General features: G+C 48.6%; 1 protein-coding gene across 1 annotated transcript in view; it reads left to right on the forward strand.

The window, feature by feature from the left end:
* The first annotated feature begins 13,439 nt into the window (after positions 1 to 13,439).
* The window catches only part of DOP1B (DOP1 leucine zipper like protein B), a 71,589-nt gene continuing 66,513 nt past the window's right edge, over positions 13,440 to 18,515 (forward strand). The window contains exon 1 of the mRNA XM_075263427.1: positions 13,440 to 13,548. The gene's annotated coding sequence lies outside the window, so the exon portion shown is untranslated. The remainder of the gene's footprint in view (positions 13,549 to 18,515) is intronic.

Below are 18,515 nucleotides of genomic sequence, written 5' to 3' on the forward strand. Positions count from 1 at the left end.
CAAAAGAATAAAAATTGTTTTCCAGTAAACTGCAAACTTTGCATTATATATGGAGTGTGAGAACAGGACCTGCGCAAGCAAAGGGGGCCAGAGGGCAAAAAGTATTATAAAGGGTCCATTATAGAAGGGGACCAGGTTACAGATTGGGAATCTGAAGCACTGGCCATAGTGGAATGGGACTAATTTTCATGCTGTGTTACAAGCCCCCATAGCTATGCCACTACCCAGAATCTTCAGGTTACACCTCTATGTACACAAAATACGCCATCTTCTGGATTCTTCCACCTGCATGTTATAATTCAGCAGTGGTGAAGTTGACCCTAACATGAAAACCCCTATGACATCCATCATCTGATCGGCGCGTCACCCTGAGTATTTTGGTGTTTTGTTTATCCAAATACGTTCAGCCATTCCAAAGATATAAGCCCTTTTAGTGTTGATGTAGATTAGGGTCTACTAAGTGGGCGGTAACATTGTCTGACATGTAGACTCCGCCCCAGAGAAACCACAGAGTTACCTCCTACTTGGCTAATAGACCATAATTTGCTGTAACACTAACAGGGCTTATATCTTTGGAACGGCTGAACGGATTTGGATAAACAAAACACCAAAATGCTCAGGGTGACAGCGCCGATCAGATGATGGTTGTCAGATCTGGTGACAGGTCCTCTTTAAGGAGCCATTAGATGCTAGTCTTACCGATAATGCAAGGAATATTCCTTAGAGGGATATTGGAGATTCCTTACAAAACTGAATTCTCATAGGATCTGTATTAGGATAGTCTGTGTTGCACATTGCACTCAGAATTCAGATGGTGTCGAAACTCTGACATTTTCATTGTCCTTGATGGTAAATATGGACGCCTTGTTTTCAAGGAGCAATATAGTGGGGGGGGGGGAAAGCTTAGTCATGCTGACAGATTGTGCCGCCACAATGAATCCGACTCGGCCAAGTAACAGAATACAGCTATAATAGTAGAACATAAGAGAAAGCTGCTGGGAAAACAAACAGTATTATCACCTCTCTATTACTAAGAATGTTCTTGTATGGAGCGATTACACGGATGCCATTTCCAAAGCTCAGCCTGTTCACCACCATGAGGTTTAACCTCCTCTATTAGTTATAATAAGTCCACAATAACTTGCCTGCAACTTCCACCTGACTCCTCAACCGCCACAGAAGAGGCCATGTGACACCTTAAATGGACTCAACCGCCACCAAACTGAGTAGGAATGTACTAGCCTCTAGAAACCTTACATACTACAAGTCCCCATAATACCTGCCCGACAATACCAAGCTATGAATGTGGCTGAAAATGCAACAAAAGTGATCTGGCTGTAGTCAGAAACTAGTAAGGAGAACTATAATTGCCATAAATCAGTATACATGGGGAATACCGCCATACCACACACATGTAATTGCCAACCATATATGCACAGAAGTACCTACTGCCCACTTATGAGGTGCGAGGTCCCACTTATGGTAGTAACTGTATACACATGATACAGATGTATATACCATGTACAAGATAACACCTCTTCAAGGAATACCTCTCCCACTAAAAACTAGAACTGTCGATTTACATCCATTGGCGACCCTATACCCACTGATACTGCAAGGAAAGACATAGAGAGTATAAAGAAGGGAAGAGAGAAGTACTTGTGGTGCTGCGGCTTCTCCAGATACTACAGCAACCCCAGGGCACTTACTGGAGTGAAATAACCCTCCATTATTGTTTGATGGGTCACAACCACATCTACAGCAAAACAAGCCATTGACTGATGCTTAGCATGATGAGAAGAAGCCCATGATCCGCTGGAGATACCGTAGTCTCTGAAGGCAGTGAGAAGGCTGTAATGTCATCTCTCAATCATTTCCAGAGCACTTGATGACCTTTACCCTTAGCCGCATGCACCGACCCAAGGGCACCAAGACTGAAAGTAGAAGCTGAAATTCTCGCCTTTGCTGGACATGGACCAGCACCATGCTGATGCTGCCCGTTCCGCAAGGAAGGGGGGGGGGCATAGGCCTATATAACTCCTGCACACAGAGCATGGGGTCATCATGGTAAGCAGTGCTGGACTCCATTCACTAGCTGTATGCGATAGACACTGTACGGCACTGGCCGTATCACACTGTCAGCAACATGAAGAGAAACATGAGTTGGTCAATATAAGCGGTCATTTATCTTCACTAAGAAAAGTACAAATCAACAGAAAAGGTCCTTGAAGCTATAGATCTGTATCAAAACATGCCCTTTCTTTTAAAATAAAATATTTTTCTCTCCCTCCAGCCCCAAACAGCCCCAGCTCGGAGGGCTCAATGTAGTGCAGAGGCATGTGAAAACTGATAGCCATGACCCTAGGGACTAACCCTAACAGGGTCTTCTTAAATTTAATTAGTTTGCCGTAACCAGGGGGTCCGTAACTCTGATGGCTACCCCTCCACACCAGGGGGCCATACCTCTGATGTTACCCCTCCACACCAGGGGGCCATACCTCTGATAGCTACCCCTCCACACCAGGGGGCCATACCTCTGATGGCTACCCCTCCACACCAGGGGGCCATACCTATGATGATTACCCCTCCACACCAGGGGGCCATACCTCTGATGTTACCCCTCCACACCAGGGGGCCATACCTCTGATGGCTACCCCTCCACACCAGGGGGCCATACCTCTGATGGCTACCCCTCCACACCAGGGGGCCATACCTCTGATAGCTACCCCTCCACACCAGGGGGCCATACCTCCGATGATTACCCCTCCACACCAGGGGGCCATACCTCTGATGTTACCCCTCCACACCAGGGGGCCATACCTCTGATGGCTACCCCTCCACACCAGGGGGCCATACCTCTGATAGCTACCCCTCCACACCAGGGGGCCATACCTCCGATGATTACCCCTCCACACCAGGGGGCCATACCTCTGATGTTACCCCTCCACACCAGGGGGCCATACCTCTGATAGCTACCCCTCCACACCAGGGGGCCATACCTCTGATGGCTACCCCTCCACACCAGGGGGCCATACCTCTGATGTTACCCCTCCACACCAGGGGGCCATACCTCTGATGTTACCCCTCCACACCAGGGGGCCATACCTCTGATAGCTACCCCTCCACACCAGGGGGCCATACCTCTGATGGCTACCCCTCCACACCAGGGGGCCATACCTCTGATGTTATCCCTCCACACCAGGGGGCCATACCTCTGATGTTACCCCTCCACACCAGGGGGCCATACCTCTGATGTTACCCCTCCACACCAGGGGGCCATACCTATGATGGCTACCCCTCCACACCAGGGGGCCATACCTCTGATGGCTACCCCTCCACACCAGGGGGCCATACCTCTGATGGCTACCCCTCCACACCAGGGGGCCATACCTCTGATGGTCACCCCTCCACACCAGCAGGCCATACCTCCGATGCATGAAAATCCATATATATATATATATATATATATATATATATATATAGCAACATGAAATTAAAGGTGCTCTAAAAGAAACAATAACTTACACGGCTCACCCTAAATACTGTACAAGCAATAATATTAAGTCATACCAGCTCCAGAATAATCCAGAGTCATATAGGTAATAAGGAAAGACTCAGTGGGCACAACATTATACTGTTATAGGACCCCACTGAGAAATATCCCATCATATAGTATGCCATAGTAATGGGACCAGCTGCATTATATGATGTAACATATAATAATGGTGATCCATATACTTATCTGGATACAGACTGTAAATGCTCCTCAGTCACCGACTACATGCAGACTAAGAAATACAATAATCGGTGCAGTATTTGTCTGATAACCATTGTCTAAATGTGTTAGGCCCTAATACAGAGGTCATAAATAGATCATTAGACGCTACATAAAGGAATAATAACACAAGCTCTTAAAGAGGACCTTTCACCATTTTGCCCACAGGCAGTTCTATATACTGCCGGAAAGCTGACAGTGCGCTGAGTTCAGCACACTGTCGGCTTTCCCGATGTGGGCCCGGTGTGAAGAGCTTACGGTCCGGTACCGTAGCTCTTCTATGGTCAGAAGGGCGTTTCTGACAGTTAGCCAGAGACGTCCTTCTTCACAGCACAGCCAATCGCGCTGTAGAGTGTGACAGCCGGGAGGAACGCCCCCCTCCCTCTGCTCGCAGTACTCGTCCATAGACGAGCATTATCAGGGACGGAGGGGGCGTTCCTCCCGGCTCTCCCAGCACAGCGATTGGCTGTGCTGTGAAGAAGGACATCTCTGGCTAACTGTCAGAGACGCTCTTCTGACCATAGAAGAGCTACGGTACCGGACCGTAAGCTCTTCACACCGGGCCCACATCGGGAAAGCCGACAGTGCGCTGAACTCAGCGCACTGTCAGCTTTCTGGCAGTATATAGAACTGCCTGTGTGCAAAATGGTGAAAGGTCCTCTTTAACTTCTCTGGATACAAACCCCTTCTTCCAGGGGGGGTCCTTGGAGCTACAAAAATCTGGCCACCAATCTGGTCCACCACACCAAATTACCCCCAGCCGCAAGCACTGGCTCAGGGGTCCCATTACACCCAGAATGGCAGTTTTCCATATATAATAACCCCTCCCCGGGACACCCCCAGCAGGAGCCCAAAGACCAGCCAGACCAAGATAAATAATCAAAGGGGAAACTAACCACCATGTTCCCCACCATTTACAATTTCAACCAACTCCAAGAACCCCCCACCAATTAAAAATAACCTATATACAGTATAGCCAGTATATACAGTATGACCAGTATACAGCCCTGAGAAATTACAGAGAAATGATTAACTTTAACTTATGCCCAGCATGATCAGTATTATGCTGGGTTCACACTAGCGCCCGGAGTCCGTTCTGAGCTTTCCGTCTTCTGCATGCATTACCTCCTGTAAAAGGTTGGTAGTGGGACCTGTCATTCCACCCCCCTCCAGTCCACTTTGGGGATGTTTCGGCAGCGATTCAGCTGCAGAGAGTCTGCTCATCAAGGAGGCTTAAGAAGCCAGCTCCAGCAGCAACACTGGGGCAGAGTTTGGCTGGAGAGCTGACAGAGAGGTCATATTTTTGGAGCTGTGTCCTGAATGATTCTACTGGCTTTTGGATTTCTGTTATTCTAGGTGAGGTAACCTATTCCATGTTTAGTTAGAGTCTAGCCGGGCAGGGATTTATTTTTGTATTGTTTCCTTTTGTTGCTGCACTACCTTTTTGAGTGAAAATAAACTCTACCTTTGTTTTGGACTAAAGAAACTGGAATTTTGTGTCTATGCCACCCCACCGAGCAACCCCAGACCCTGACAGTATATTATAATATATAGATATATGGAGGGAGCTCAGTATCATATGTTTGACATGTACTATATAGTACCAGTGGTGTAACTAGGAATGGCAGGGCCCTGTGGCGAACTTTTGACATAGGGCCCCCCTTCCTGACTGACACTAAAGACCTCGACCTCCCGACCTCCGCCGCATTCCTGCGCACTCTATTATGCCCCATAGTGGCCCCTGCATACACCATTATGTCCCATAATGAACACCCATGAACAATTATTATACTCTGGGGTCTTTTCAGACCCCAGAGTATAATAATTGGAGACCCTGAAAGTAACTGCTTTTTAATGCGTACAGGTTTTTGTTTGGGGGTCCCAAACAGACTCCACGAACGGAAAACTGAACACAGATGTGAACCGAGCCTAAACATCACATTATAAAATACAATTCTAGTATGTATAATGGTAGACATGTATAGAAGCAAAGATAGATAGATAGGAGATAGATAGATAGATAGGAGATAGATAGATAGATAGATAGATAGATAGATAGGAGATAGATAGATAGATAGATAGATAGATAGATAGATAGATAGATAGATAGGAGATAGATAGATAGATAGGAGATAGATAGATAGATAGATAGATAGATAGATAGATAGCTAGGAGAGAGATAGATAGATAGGAGATAGATAGATAGATAGATAGATAGGAGATAGATAGATAGATAGATAGATAGATAGGAGATAGATAGATAGATAGATAGATAGATAGATAGATAGATAGATAGATAGATAGGAGATAGATAGATAGATAGATAGATAGACATTGATATCCTGTATATACTTACACATATACACATCTACTCACACACATACATTCATATACAACATATACACACACCTATCTACACACATACAGCACTCACACAGTATATAAGACACATAATGTAAACACATCTATACATATTTTATCCAGCTCTGTCTAGCAGTGAAGAGAGCAGATACATTGCACAGGATGTCTCCCCTCACACTCCGATACTGAGGAGGGGGAGGGGCGGCACAGGTAGCTGCTGTGTGTGGAAGCTTTTAGAAGAAGTATCTGCGAGCCCTGCATCTACTGCCGATCTTCTCCTTGTGGTAGGGAAGGTATGGGGCCCTTGAGGGTGTGGGGATATTAAGGAGCCTATTAAGGAAAAAAAAACCTGCAGGGGTAGTGACTGTCGCCGGGCCCCTAATGTCCCAGGCTCTGTGGCAGCTGCTACCACGGTACTTACATGACTGAATAGTACCAATAACACCAGTATAAGGTAATACTGCCCTCTACTGGGCCTGGTGTCACTACTGTTTGTATGTTGTATAATAGGGCCATGGTCCAGGATGTGCACAGAAATCTCAGGACACCCTAAAATAATTGTCAATGACAATTCACCTCTGACAGCTGCAGACATTGTATTATTAATCACTTATGTAGCGGTGACTGCAGGATAAATGCCGGGACCCAAGTCAGGAACAGGAGAAGCAGATCAGCGGTGACCCCCTTATCATGGCTGCTTTACCAAGAGGGCAAACCGTGCACTTGCATTGGCCCCTAGGGTAGCGGGGCCCCCTCTCAGTGGGACAGTACCGGTGGGTCCCAATTTCACCTCTCCTTCACTCCATGCTCCATTATTCAGGACTCTCCTAATGTTGTCTGAGCCAGGGCGGTGCAATGAGCACAGAGCCATAGGGAGCACTACAGACGGAGGAAGTATGTGTTTAATATATGACTTTGTGGGGGGACATCATGAAGTCTTGAAGTCTGGGCCACTGAGAGGTCATCTTCAAGTGAGATGGGCAAATAGGGGGACATTAATATAAGGTATGTGATGGTGGTGATGGGGGAGGCCCACTCATGAAACCTGGGCACTGTACCCAGACTGCCAAATAATACCGCCATATAGTGCAAGAGTAATACTACCATACAGTGACTGATTCATACTACCATACTGTGGCTGAATAATACTACCATACTGTGGCTGAGTGACCAGATAACACCACCATACAGTCAGGGGCATAACTTTAGTGAAGGAGTCACAGCACGATCCAGCAATTTGTGGTTGTTCTGTCTTGCAATTCCTACTGTTGACCTACAGGTGGCAGCATTGTATTAAGCATTGTAGGTAGTCTTCATGTGCCGCATGTCTTCATGTTTTTTGGATATCATCATGTATGCCCCCATATGTGATGGGAAATGTTTGTTTTTGTACCGTGTTAGCCATTAAAAAAAGTATCAACTACTAAAGACTCTCAAGTTTTTTATATTCCCATATGTGATGGTCATAATGGACTCATAATGTAGCTGTCACCATAGTGAGCTAGCTCTGTAGACAGATGGGGCCCATATAACTACCCCATACCGTGACAAAATACTCTACCCTGCCTGGCGAACACCACTGTACAGTGATTAGATTATACCACCATCATGTGACTAGATATTATAACAATACAGTATACCGCCATACCATGACAAGATATCGCCACCACTGACTCGATTCAACCCAACTATCACAAATTGTTTGGTTTTTTACAATTGGGAGTTTTTGTCTTGAACAAACTAAAATGGCCGCCGTGACATGCATACCTCCCAACTTTTGAAGACCTGAAAGAAGGACAAAATGTGCGGCGCGTGCAGCTTGCCACTGCATAATTTAGCTCCACCCACTTTTATGTTGACTCCGCCCATTCTCATTCATTTTTCATGTGCCCCCACACAGTATAATCCTCCTACAGTCACCCGTAAATTATATGTCCCCACTCCATCTCTCCCCTACTTACATATACCCCCTTCATCTTCCTCCAGTTTCATGTCCCCTCCATCTCTGTCTCCAGTTTCATATCCCCCCTCCATCTCTGTCCCCAGTTTCATATCCCCCCTCCATCTCTGCCCCCAGTTTCATGTCCCCTCCATCTCTGCCCCCAGATTCATGTCCCCCATCTCTGCCCCCAGATTCATGTCCCTCATCTCTGCCCCCAGATTCATGTCCCTCCATCTCTGCCCCCAGATTCATGTCCCTCCATCTCTGCCCCCAGATTCATGTCCCTCCATCTCTGCCCCCAAATTCATGTCCCCACATCTCTGCCCACAGTTTCATGTCCCCCCATTCTCTGCCCACAGTTTCATGTCCTCATCTTTGCCCCAGATTCACGTCCCCCATCTCTGCCCCCAGATTCATGTCCCTCCATCTCTGCCCCCAGATTCATGTCCCCACATCTCTGCCCACAGTTTCATGTCCCCCCATTCTCTGCCCACAGTTTCATGTCCTCATCTTTGCCCCAGATTCACGTCCCCTTTCTCTGCCCCCAGATTCATGTCCCCCATCTCTGCCCCCAGATTCATGTCCCTCATCTCTGCCCCCAGATTCATGTCCCCACATCTCTGCCCACAGTTTCATGTCCCCCCATTCTCTGCTCACAGTTTCATGTCCCCATCTTTGCCCCAGATTCACGTCCTCCATCTCTGCCCACAGATTCATGTCCCCCCATCTCTGCTCCCAGTTTCATGTCCCTCCGTCTCTGCCCCCAGATTCATGTCCCCACATCTCTGCCCACAGTTTCATGTCCCCCCCATCTCTGCCCACAATTTCATGTCCTCCATCTCTGCCCTCAGTTTCATGTCCCCCCATCTCTTCCCCCAGATCCATGTCCCCCATCTCTTCTCCCAGATTCATGTCCCCCCATCTCTGCCCCCAGTTTCATGTCCCCCCATCTCTTCCCTCAGATTCATGTCCCCCATCTCTTCCCCCAGATTCATGTCCCCCCATCTCTGCCCCCAGATTCATGTCCCCCATCTCTTCCCCCAGATTCATGTCCCCCCCCATCTCTGCCCACAATTTCATGTCCTCCATCTCTGCCCTCAGTTTCATGTCCCCCCATCTCTTCCCCCAGATCCATGTCCCCCATCTCTTCTCCCATATTCATGTCCCCCCATCTCTGCCCCCAGTTTCATGTCCCCCATCTCTTCCCTCAGATTCATGTCCCCCATCTCTTCCCCCAGATTCATGTCCCCCCATCTCTGCCCCCAGATTCATGTCCCCACATCTCTGCCCCCAGATTCATGTTCCCCCATCTCTGCCCCCAGATTCATGTCCCCACATCTCTGCCCCCAGATTCATGTTCCCCCATCTCTGCCCCCAGATTCATGTCCCCACATCTATGCCCTCAGATTCATGTCCCCCCCATCTCTGCCTCTCTGCCCCCGGTTTCATGCCGTTCTCCCCCCCCCCCCCCTTCATTATGTTCCACCTGAATGTTTAACACAAAAAAACACTTATACTCACCTTCCCTCGCTCCCCCGCAGCTCTCTCTCTTCAGTAACAGAGTTGTAGGCGCAATGTGACATCATCACATTGCGCCTACACATCCACTAGCCGGAGCGCAGTGGCTAGTGGATGTATTCAACTCTCGGATGTATTCAACTCAGATCTGTGTCCGGAGGAGGACGCAGATCTGAGTTAAAACCGGGACATACCTCCCGCCAACCGGGACCACGGGACAGGACACTGAATCTGTGAATGTTCCGTGGAATCCGGGCTGGTTGGGAGGTATGGACATGCATTGTAGTAAATTATTACACTATAGGGTATGAAGAGTATGATAATTGGAGACACGGCTAGGCCAAGTGTCATGATATCACCGAGAAGACCGAAAGAGAGCGCCGGACTCCATAAGGAGACCCAGAAGAGGTGAGGGAAGGTAAATATAGATGTTCTTATATTTTTTTTACACCTTCCCCTAAAATACTTTTTTAGCTGAAAGCGATGAAAAAGTCCGAAAAGTTAGGCGAAGACTCCAACAGAAATATGAACGCAGCCTAACGGAGGGACATTAGTGGTAGTGCACATATAAACCTGTACTTCTCACTTATGAACTGCAGGTGGCAGCATTGTATTACGCATTGCAGGTAACGGTCACATGACATACAGTATATACTCAGCTGCCTGTATGTGTCCCCATATACAATGATAGGAATACATTGATAGTAATGTATCATCATAGTGAGATAGCTCTGTAGAGCATGATGACATCACTGTACAACTATGATGATGTCATCACCAGATATCACACTTGTCCACCAGATCTCATAGACAGTCACCAACGAGAGCTTGTCTGGTTTTATACTTTACGGGAAATAATATTAAGGACTACGTGTCAATTTGCTGGCACAAATAAGTAACCAATTTGAAACTTGAGGATGGAAGTGGGCGGGGTTTGACAGGGGGTCTCCCAAAGTCCTACAGATTTGCTATAATTGACACCAATCTATAAACTGACCTAGGTTTCCATGAGCACAAACTGCTTAATAAATCTGACGTGTCTTACTCCAGTACATCTCAGATTAGGAGCTCTGCAAACTGTTGCTCTCTGCAAAGGACTGAACATTCTGCAAATGTCACAGCTTACAATCAGTGGCGTAACTAGGAATGGCAGGGCCCCGTGGCGAACGTTTGACATGCCCCCCCCGACACCGAAGACCTCGACCGACCCCCTCCTACGCATTCCTGCGTGCTCTATTATGCCCCATAGTGGCCCCTGCACACAGTATTATGTCCCTTAGTGGCCCCTGCACACAGTATTATCCCCCATAGTGGCCCCTCCACACAGTATTATGTCCCTTAGTGGCCCCTGCACACAGTATTATCTCCTATAGTGGCCCCTGCACACAGTATTATGCCCCATAGTGGCCCCTGCACACAGTATTATCCCCCATAGTGGCCCCTCCACACAGTAATATGCCCCATAGTGGCCCCTGCACACAGTATTATGTCCCATAGTGGCCCCTCCACACAGTATTATGTCCCTTAGTGGCCCCTCCACACAGTATTATCCCCCATAGTGGCCCCTCCACACAGTATTATGCCCCATAGTGGCCCCTGCACACAGTATTATCCCCCATAGTGGCCCCTGCACACAGTATTATCCCCCATAGTGGCCCCTCCACACAGTATTATGTCCCTTAGTGGCCCCTGCACACAGTATTATCTCCTATAGTGGCCCCTGCACACAGTATTATCCCCCATAGTGGTCCCTGCACACAGTATTATCCCCCATAGTGGCCCCTGAACACAGTATTATGCCCCATAGTGGCCCCTGCACACAGTATTATCCCCCATATTGGCCCCTGCACACAGTATTATGCCCCATAGTGGCCCCTGCACACATAGTATTATGCCCCATAGTGGCCCCTGCACACAGTATTATGTCCCACCGTGGACATCCATAAACAATTATTATACTCTGGGGTCTTTTCAGACCCCAGAGTATAATAATCGGAGACCCAGGGGGAGAAAAACATAAAAAAAAACTCTGTTGCTCACCTAAGTCCCATCTCCTTCGCTGTCGGCCTCCGCTGTAAGTCCATCTTCAATGACGTCAGACGTCACATGACCCGGGACGCAGGCCGGAGTTATGAGACGTCAGACGACTAGGCCTGAAGCCTGCCCGGATTGTGGACAGGTAAGTAACAGTGTTTTTTATGTTTCTTACCTCTCCCGGGCCTCCGATTATTATACTCCGGGGGTCTGAAAAGACCCCCCTAGTATAATGATAGTGTTTGTGGGGCCCGTGATGTCACTTACCGATCCCGGCCCCTGTAACTCCAGCCGGTAATGGCCTATTAAAAAAAAAAAAAAAAAAATGGCAATAGTAGCGGCTGTCACCGGGCCCCTAATGTCCCGGGTCCTGTGGCAGCTGCCTCTGCTGCTATGGCGGTAGTTATGCCACTGTTTACAATGACCCTAAGAATAGTCTTCTCTGTACTTGTATCTACTTCTGGCCTCAAGTGTGGTTACAGATGGGGTATTATTCACAGCTCTGCTTGTAGATTGCTCTTTTCCTGTGTAGAGATCTCTGTAGCTGCCTCATGCCTACTTGTATTTGCCCAATATTTGCAGTTCATTGTCTGTAGATTTCCTATATTATAGTCCTTTGGGCTTTCCTCATTTGTTTGCTCTTAAACAGTTACTCCTGGCAGAATTACATGTAACAGAAAACAGAACAGTACTAACAGTAACGGAGGGGGGGTAGACAGAGACAAATATGAAATGTGCTGCAGCCATAATGTGATTATTAGAAAAGCTGATAGGACGCCGTGTATGAAGACTTACACAGTCTTAGAACAGACGGCCCAGCAAGACAATGCACATAGTTCAACTTTTCACAAAAACTCATGTGTTTGTTCTTTTGTGGCCAAAAACAGACACAGTCGTGTGAATATGGGCTAAGATGAATAAAGCCCCCTATGTCTAGCAGTAGTATTCTGTCCATAGAGACAGGACATTTGACTAGTTTAGTACCCATGGAGGTAGGTGGCGCACTACTGACCTGTCTCCCTTATACTAAAGTCACCACTTGCAGCCACCACCAGAGGGAGCTCTCTGCAGACAGATGAGTACGAATCCCATTGACTTTATTACTAGCTGTATAAACACTTATGCTGTTAGTGCCACCTAGTGGTGGTTGCAAATCATATAAAAAAACTGCACCCACTCCTAGATACACAGGTTTTATGGATCTAATTAATCTAATTAATTAATTACTTAATTTTAATGTGAATTACAATAGACAGATCCCTCAGTGTAAGGTAGGCCCTCTGGGGCCCCTGGCTTATAATCCATTGTAATTGTGATAAATTGTATGAATGAATTGTACTATAATACACTTTTATGGTGACTCAAGTAAAATTCTGTCTCCACACTGGGACTTGTAGTGCCACAGATGGGAGCCTACATGTAATCTATAGAGTAATATGTGGCAGGCTCCTCCAATTATATATAGGACTGAGCTGAAGGGAAACACAGAAGCAATTTACTGCACAGCGGCCACGAAGAGGTTAATCCAACCCGTGTGACGTCACCGCAGCCTCAGACTCCAAACAACTAGACAGGCTGAGGGACGGAACCATGTTCTGAACGGGGGGGCACAGAGGACCGGCCTATATTCACCACAATAATTCATTTGTTCAGGATTGTAGAAGAGTATTCACTGCTGTGTTATAATGGTGAATTCTATACATGAATGTAATAATCCTATAGTGAAGTGGAGGGGGCTAGAGAGAAATAGAGCAGGGTTTGTACGACACGGCGCCCCTATTCCAGGCAGTGGTCGCTCCCGCTGGCTGGCAGTGCTGGACGGTCTGTCAGATCTGTGGTGTCCACATCCCCAGCAGCTCACACCGGGGCAGGAGGCGGATGCCGGGAAGGGAGGAGCGGCAGGACACGGCGGAGCCAGGTGGGTGTAGTCCTGGGGGAAGAGAATATTAGGGGGGAACTGAGGGCGCCCCCATATGTTATACTACAATCACTGCAAGGACCCACCTGCGCTGGCACCATGGTACATCCCAGTGTGGTACACAACTCACCAGTGACCAACCCATATACTGATCCCTACAACTGAGGGACTGTCACCCCCCATATACTGATCCCTGTACCTGGAGGACTGTCACCCCCATATACTGATCCCTGTACCTGGAGGACTGTCACCCCCATATACTGATCACTACAACTGAGGGACTGTCACCCCCATATACTGATCCCTGTACCTGGAGGACTGTCACCCCCATATACTGATCCCTGTACCTGGAGGACTGTCACCCCCATATACTGATCACTACAACTGAGGGACTGTCACCCCCATATACTGATCCCTGTACCTGGAGGACTGTCACCCCCATATACTGATCCCTGTACCTGGAGGACTGTCACCCCCATATACTGATCCCTGTACCTGGAGGACTGTCACCCCCATATACTGATCCCTGTACCTGGAGGACTGTCACCCCCATATACTGATCCCTGTACCTGGAGGACTGTCACCCCCAAATACTGATCACTACAACTGGGGGACTATCACCCCCATATACTGATCACTATACCTGGAGACTGTCACCCCCATATACTGATCCCTACAACTGGGGGACTGTCACCCCCATATACTGATCCCTACAACTGGGGGACTGTCACTCCCATATACTGATCCCTACAACTGGGGGACTGTCACCCCCATATACTGATCCCTACAACTGGGGGACTGTCACCCCCATATACTGATCCCTACAACTGGAGGATTGTCACCCCCATATACTGATCCCTATACCTGGAGGACTGTCACCCCCATATACTGATCCCTACAACTGGAGGACTCACCCCCATATACTGATCCCTATACCTGGAGGACTGTCACCCCCATATACTGATCACTAAACCTGGAGGACTGTCACCCCCATATACTGATCCCTACAACTGAGGGACTGTCACCCCCCATATACTGATCCCTGTACCTGGAGGACTGTCACCCCCATATACTGATCCCTGTACCTGGAGGACTGTCACCCCCATATACTGATCACTACAACTGAGGGACTGTCACCCCCATATACTGATCCCTGTACCTGGAGGACTGTCACCCCCATATACTGATCCCTGTACCTGGAGGACTGTCACCCCCATATACTGATCCCTGTACCTGGAGGACTGTCACCCCCATATACTGATCCCTGTACCTGGAGGACTGTCACCCCCATATACTGATCCCTACAACTGGGGACTGTCACCCCCATATACTGATCCCTGTACCTGGAGGACTGTCACCCCCAAATACTGATCACTACAACTGGGGGACTGTCACCCCCATATACTGATCACTATACCTGGAGACTGTCACCCCCATATACTGATCCCTACAACTGGGGGACTGTCACCCCCATATACTGATCCCTACAACTGGGGGACTGTCACTCCCATATACTGATCCCTACAACTGGAGGACTGTCACCCCCATATACTGATCCCTACAACTGGAGGACTGTCACCCCCATATACTGATCCCTACAACTGGAGGACTGTCACCCCCATATACTGATCCCTACAACTGGAGGACTGTCACCCCCATATACTGATCCCTATACCTGGAGGACTGTCACCCCCATATACTGATCCCTACAACTGGAGGACTCACCCCCATATACTGATCCCTATACCTGGAGGACTGTCACCCCCATATACTGATCACTAAACCTGGAGGACTGTCACCCCCATATACTGATCCCTACAACTGGGGGACTGTCACCCCATATACTGATCCCTACAACTGGAGGACTGTCACCCCCATATACTGATCCCTACAACTGGGGACTGTCACCCCCATATACTGATCACTAAACCTGGAGGACTGTCACCCCCATATACTGATCCCTACAACTGGGGGACTGTCACCCCATATACTGATCCCTACAACTGGGGACTGTCACCCCCATATACTGATCCCTACAACTGGAGGACTGTCACCCCCATATACTGATCCCTACAACTGGAGGACTGTCACCCCCATATACTAATCCCTGTACCTGGAGGACTGTCACCCCCAAATACTGATCACTAAACCTGGAGGACTGTCACCCCCATATACTGATCCCTACAACTGGGGGACTGTCACCTCCATATACTGATCCCTACAACTGGGGACTGTCACCCCCATATACTGATCCCTACACCTGGAGGACTGTCACCCCCATATACTGATCACTATACCTGAGGTACTGTCATCCCTAATAGTGATCACCCCCCATATACTGATCCCTATACCTGGAGGACTGTCACCCCCAAATACTGATCACTACAACTGGGGGACTGTCACCCCCATATACTGATCACTATACCTGGAGACTGTCACCCCCATATACTGATCCCTACAACTGGGGGACTGTCACCCCCATATACTGATCCATACAACTGGGGGACTGTCACTCCCATATACTGATCCCTACAACTGGAGGACTGTCACCCCCATATACTGATCCCTACAACTGGGGGACTGTCACCCCCATATACTGATCCCTACAACTGGGGGACTGTCACTCCCATATACTGATCCCTACAACTGGAGGACTGTCACCCCCATATACTGATCCCTACAACTGGGGGACTGTCACCCCCATATACTGATCCCTACAACTGGGGGACTGTCACCCCCATATACTGATCCCTACAACTGGAGGACTGTCACCCCCATATACTGATCCCTATACCTGGAGGACTGTCACCCTCATATACTGATCCCTACAACTGGAGGACTCACCCCCATATACTGATCCCTATACCTGGAGGACTGTCACCCCCATATACTGATCACTAAACCTGGAGGACTGTCACCCCCATATACTGATCCCTACAACTGAGGGACTGTCACCCCCCATATACTGATCCCTGTACCTGGAGGACTGTCACCCCCATATACTGATCCCTGTACCTGGAGGACTGTCACCCCCATATACTGATCACTACAACTGAGGGACTGTCACCCCCATATACTGATCCCTGTACCTGGAGGACTGTCACCCCCATATACTGATCCCTGTACCTGGAGGACTGTCACCCCCATATACTGATTCCTGTACCTGGAGGACTGTCACCCCCATATACTGATCCCTGTACCTGGAGGACTGTCACCCCCATATACTGATCCCTACAACTGGGGACTGTCACCCCCATATACTGATCCCTGTACCTGGAGGACTGTCACCCCCAAATACTGATCACTACAACTGGGGGACTGTCACCCCCATATACTGATCACTATACCTGGAGACTGTCACCCCCATATACTGATCCCTACAACTGGGGGACTGTCACCCCCATATACTGATCCCTACAACTGGGGGACTGTCACTCCCATATACTGATCCCTACAACTGGAGGACTGTCACCCCCATATACTGATCCGTACAACTGGGGGACTGTCACCCCCATATACTGATCCCTACAACTGGAGGACTGTCACCCCCATATACTGATCCCTATACCTGGAGGACTGTCACCCCCATATACTGATCCCTACAACTGGAGGACTCACCCCCATATACTGATCCCTATACCTGGAGGACTGTCACCCCCATATACTGATCCCTATACCTGGAGGACTGTCACCCCCATATACTGATCACTAAACCTGGAGGACTGTCACCCCCATATACTGATCCCTACAACTGGGGGACTGTCACCCCATATACTGATCCCTACAACTGGAGGACTGTCACCCCCATATACTGATCCCTACAACTGGGGACTGTCACCCCCATATACTGATCACTAAACCTGGAGGACTGTCACCCCCATATACTGATCCCTACAACTGGGGGACTGTCACCCCATATACTGATCCCTACAACTGGGGACTGTCACCCCCATATACTGATCCCTACAACTGGAGGACTGTCACCCCCATATACTGATCCCTACAACTGGAGGACTGTCACCCCCATATACTAATCCCTGTACCTGGAGGACTGTCACCCCCAAATACTGATCACTAAACCTGGAGGACTGTCACCCCCATATACTGATCCCTACAACTGGGGGACTGTCACCTCCATATACTGATCCCTACAACTGGGGACTGTCACCCCCATATACTGATCCCTACACCTGGAGGACTGTCACCCCCATATACTGATCACTATACCTGGAGGACTGTCATCCCCATATACTGATCACTATACCTGAGGTACTGTCATCCCTAATAGTGATCACCCCCCATATACTGATCCCTATACCTGGAGGACTGTCACCCCCATATACTGATCACTAAACCTGGAGGACTGTCACCCCCATATACTGATCCCTATACCTGGAGGACTGTCACCCCCATATACTGATCCCTACAACTGGAGGACTCACCCCCATATACTGATCCCTATACCTGGAGGACTGTCACCCCCATATACTGATCCCTACAACTGGAGGACTGTCACCCCCATATACTAATCCCTGTACCTGGAGGACTGTCACCCCCAAATACTGATCACTAAACCTGGAGGACTGTCACCCCCATATACTGATCCCTACAACTGGGGGACTGTCACCTCCATATACTGATCCCTACAACTGGGGACTGTCACCCCCATATACTGATCCCTACACCTGGAGGACTGTCACCCCCATATACTGATCACTATACCTGGAGGACTGTCATCCCCATATACTGATCACTATACCTGAGGTACTGTCATCCCTAATAGTGATCACCCCCCATATACTGATCCCTATACCTGGAGGACTGTCACCCCCAAATACTGATCACTACAACTGGGGGACTGTCACCCCCATATACTGATCACTATACCTGGAGACTGTCACCCCCATATACTGATCCCTACAACTGGGGGACTGTCACCCCCATATACTGATCCATACAACTGGGGG

Source organism: Leptodactylus fuscus, chromosome 2 (assembly GCF_031893055.1).
Source record: "Leptodactylus fuscus isolate aLepFus1 chromosome 2, aLepFus1.hap2, whole genome shotgun sequence".
Lineage (NCBI taxonomy): Eukaryota > Metazoa > Chordata > Amphibia > Anura > Leptodactylidae > Leptodactylus > Leptodactylus fuscus.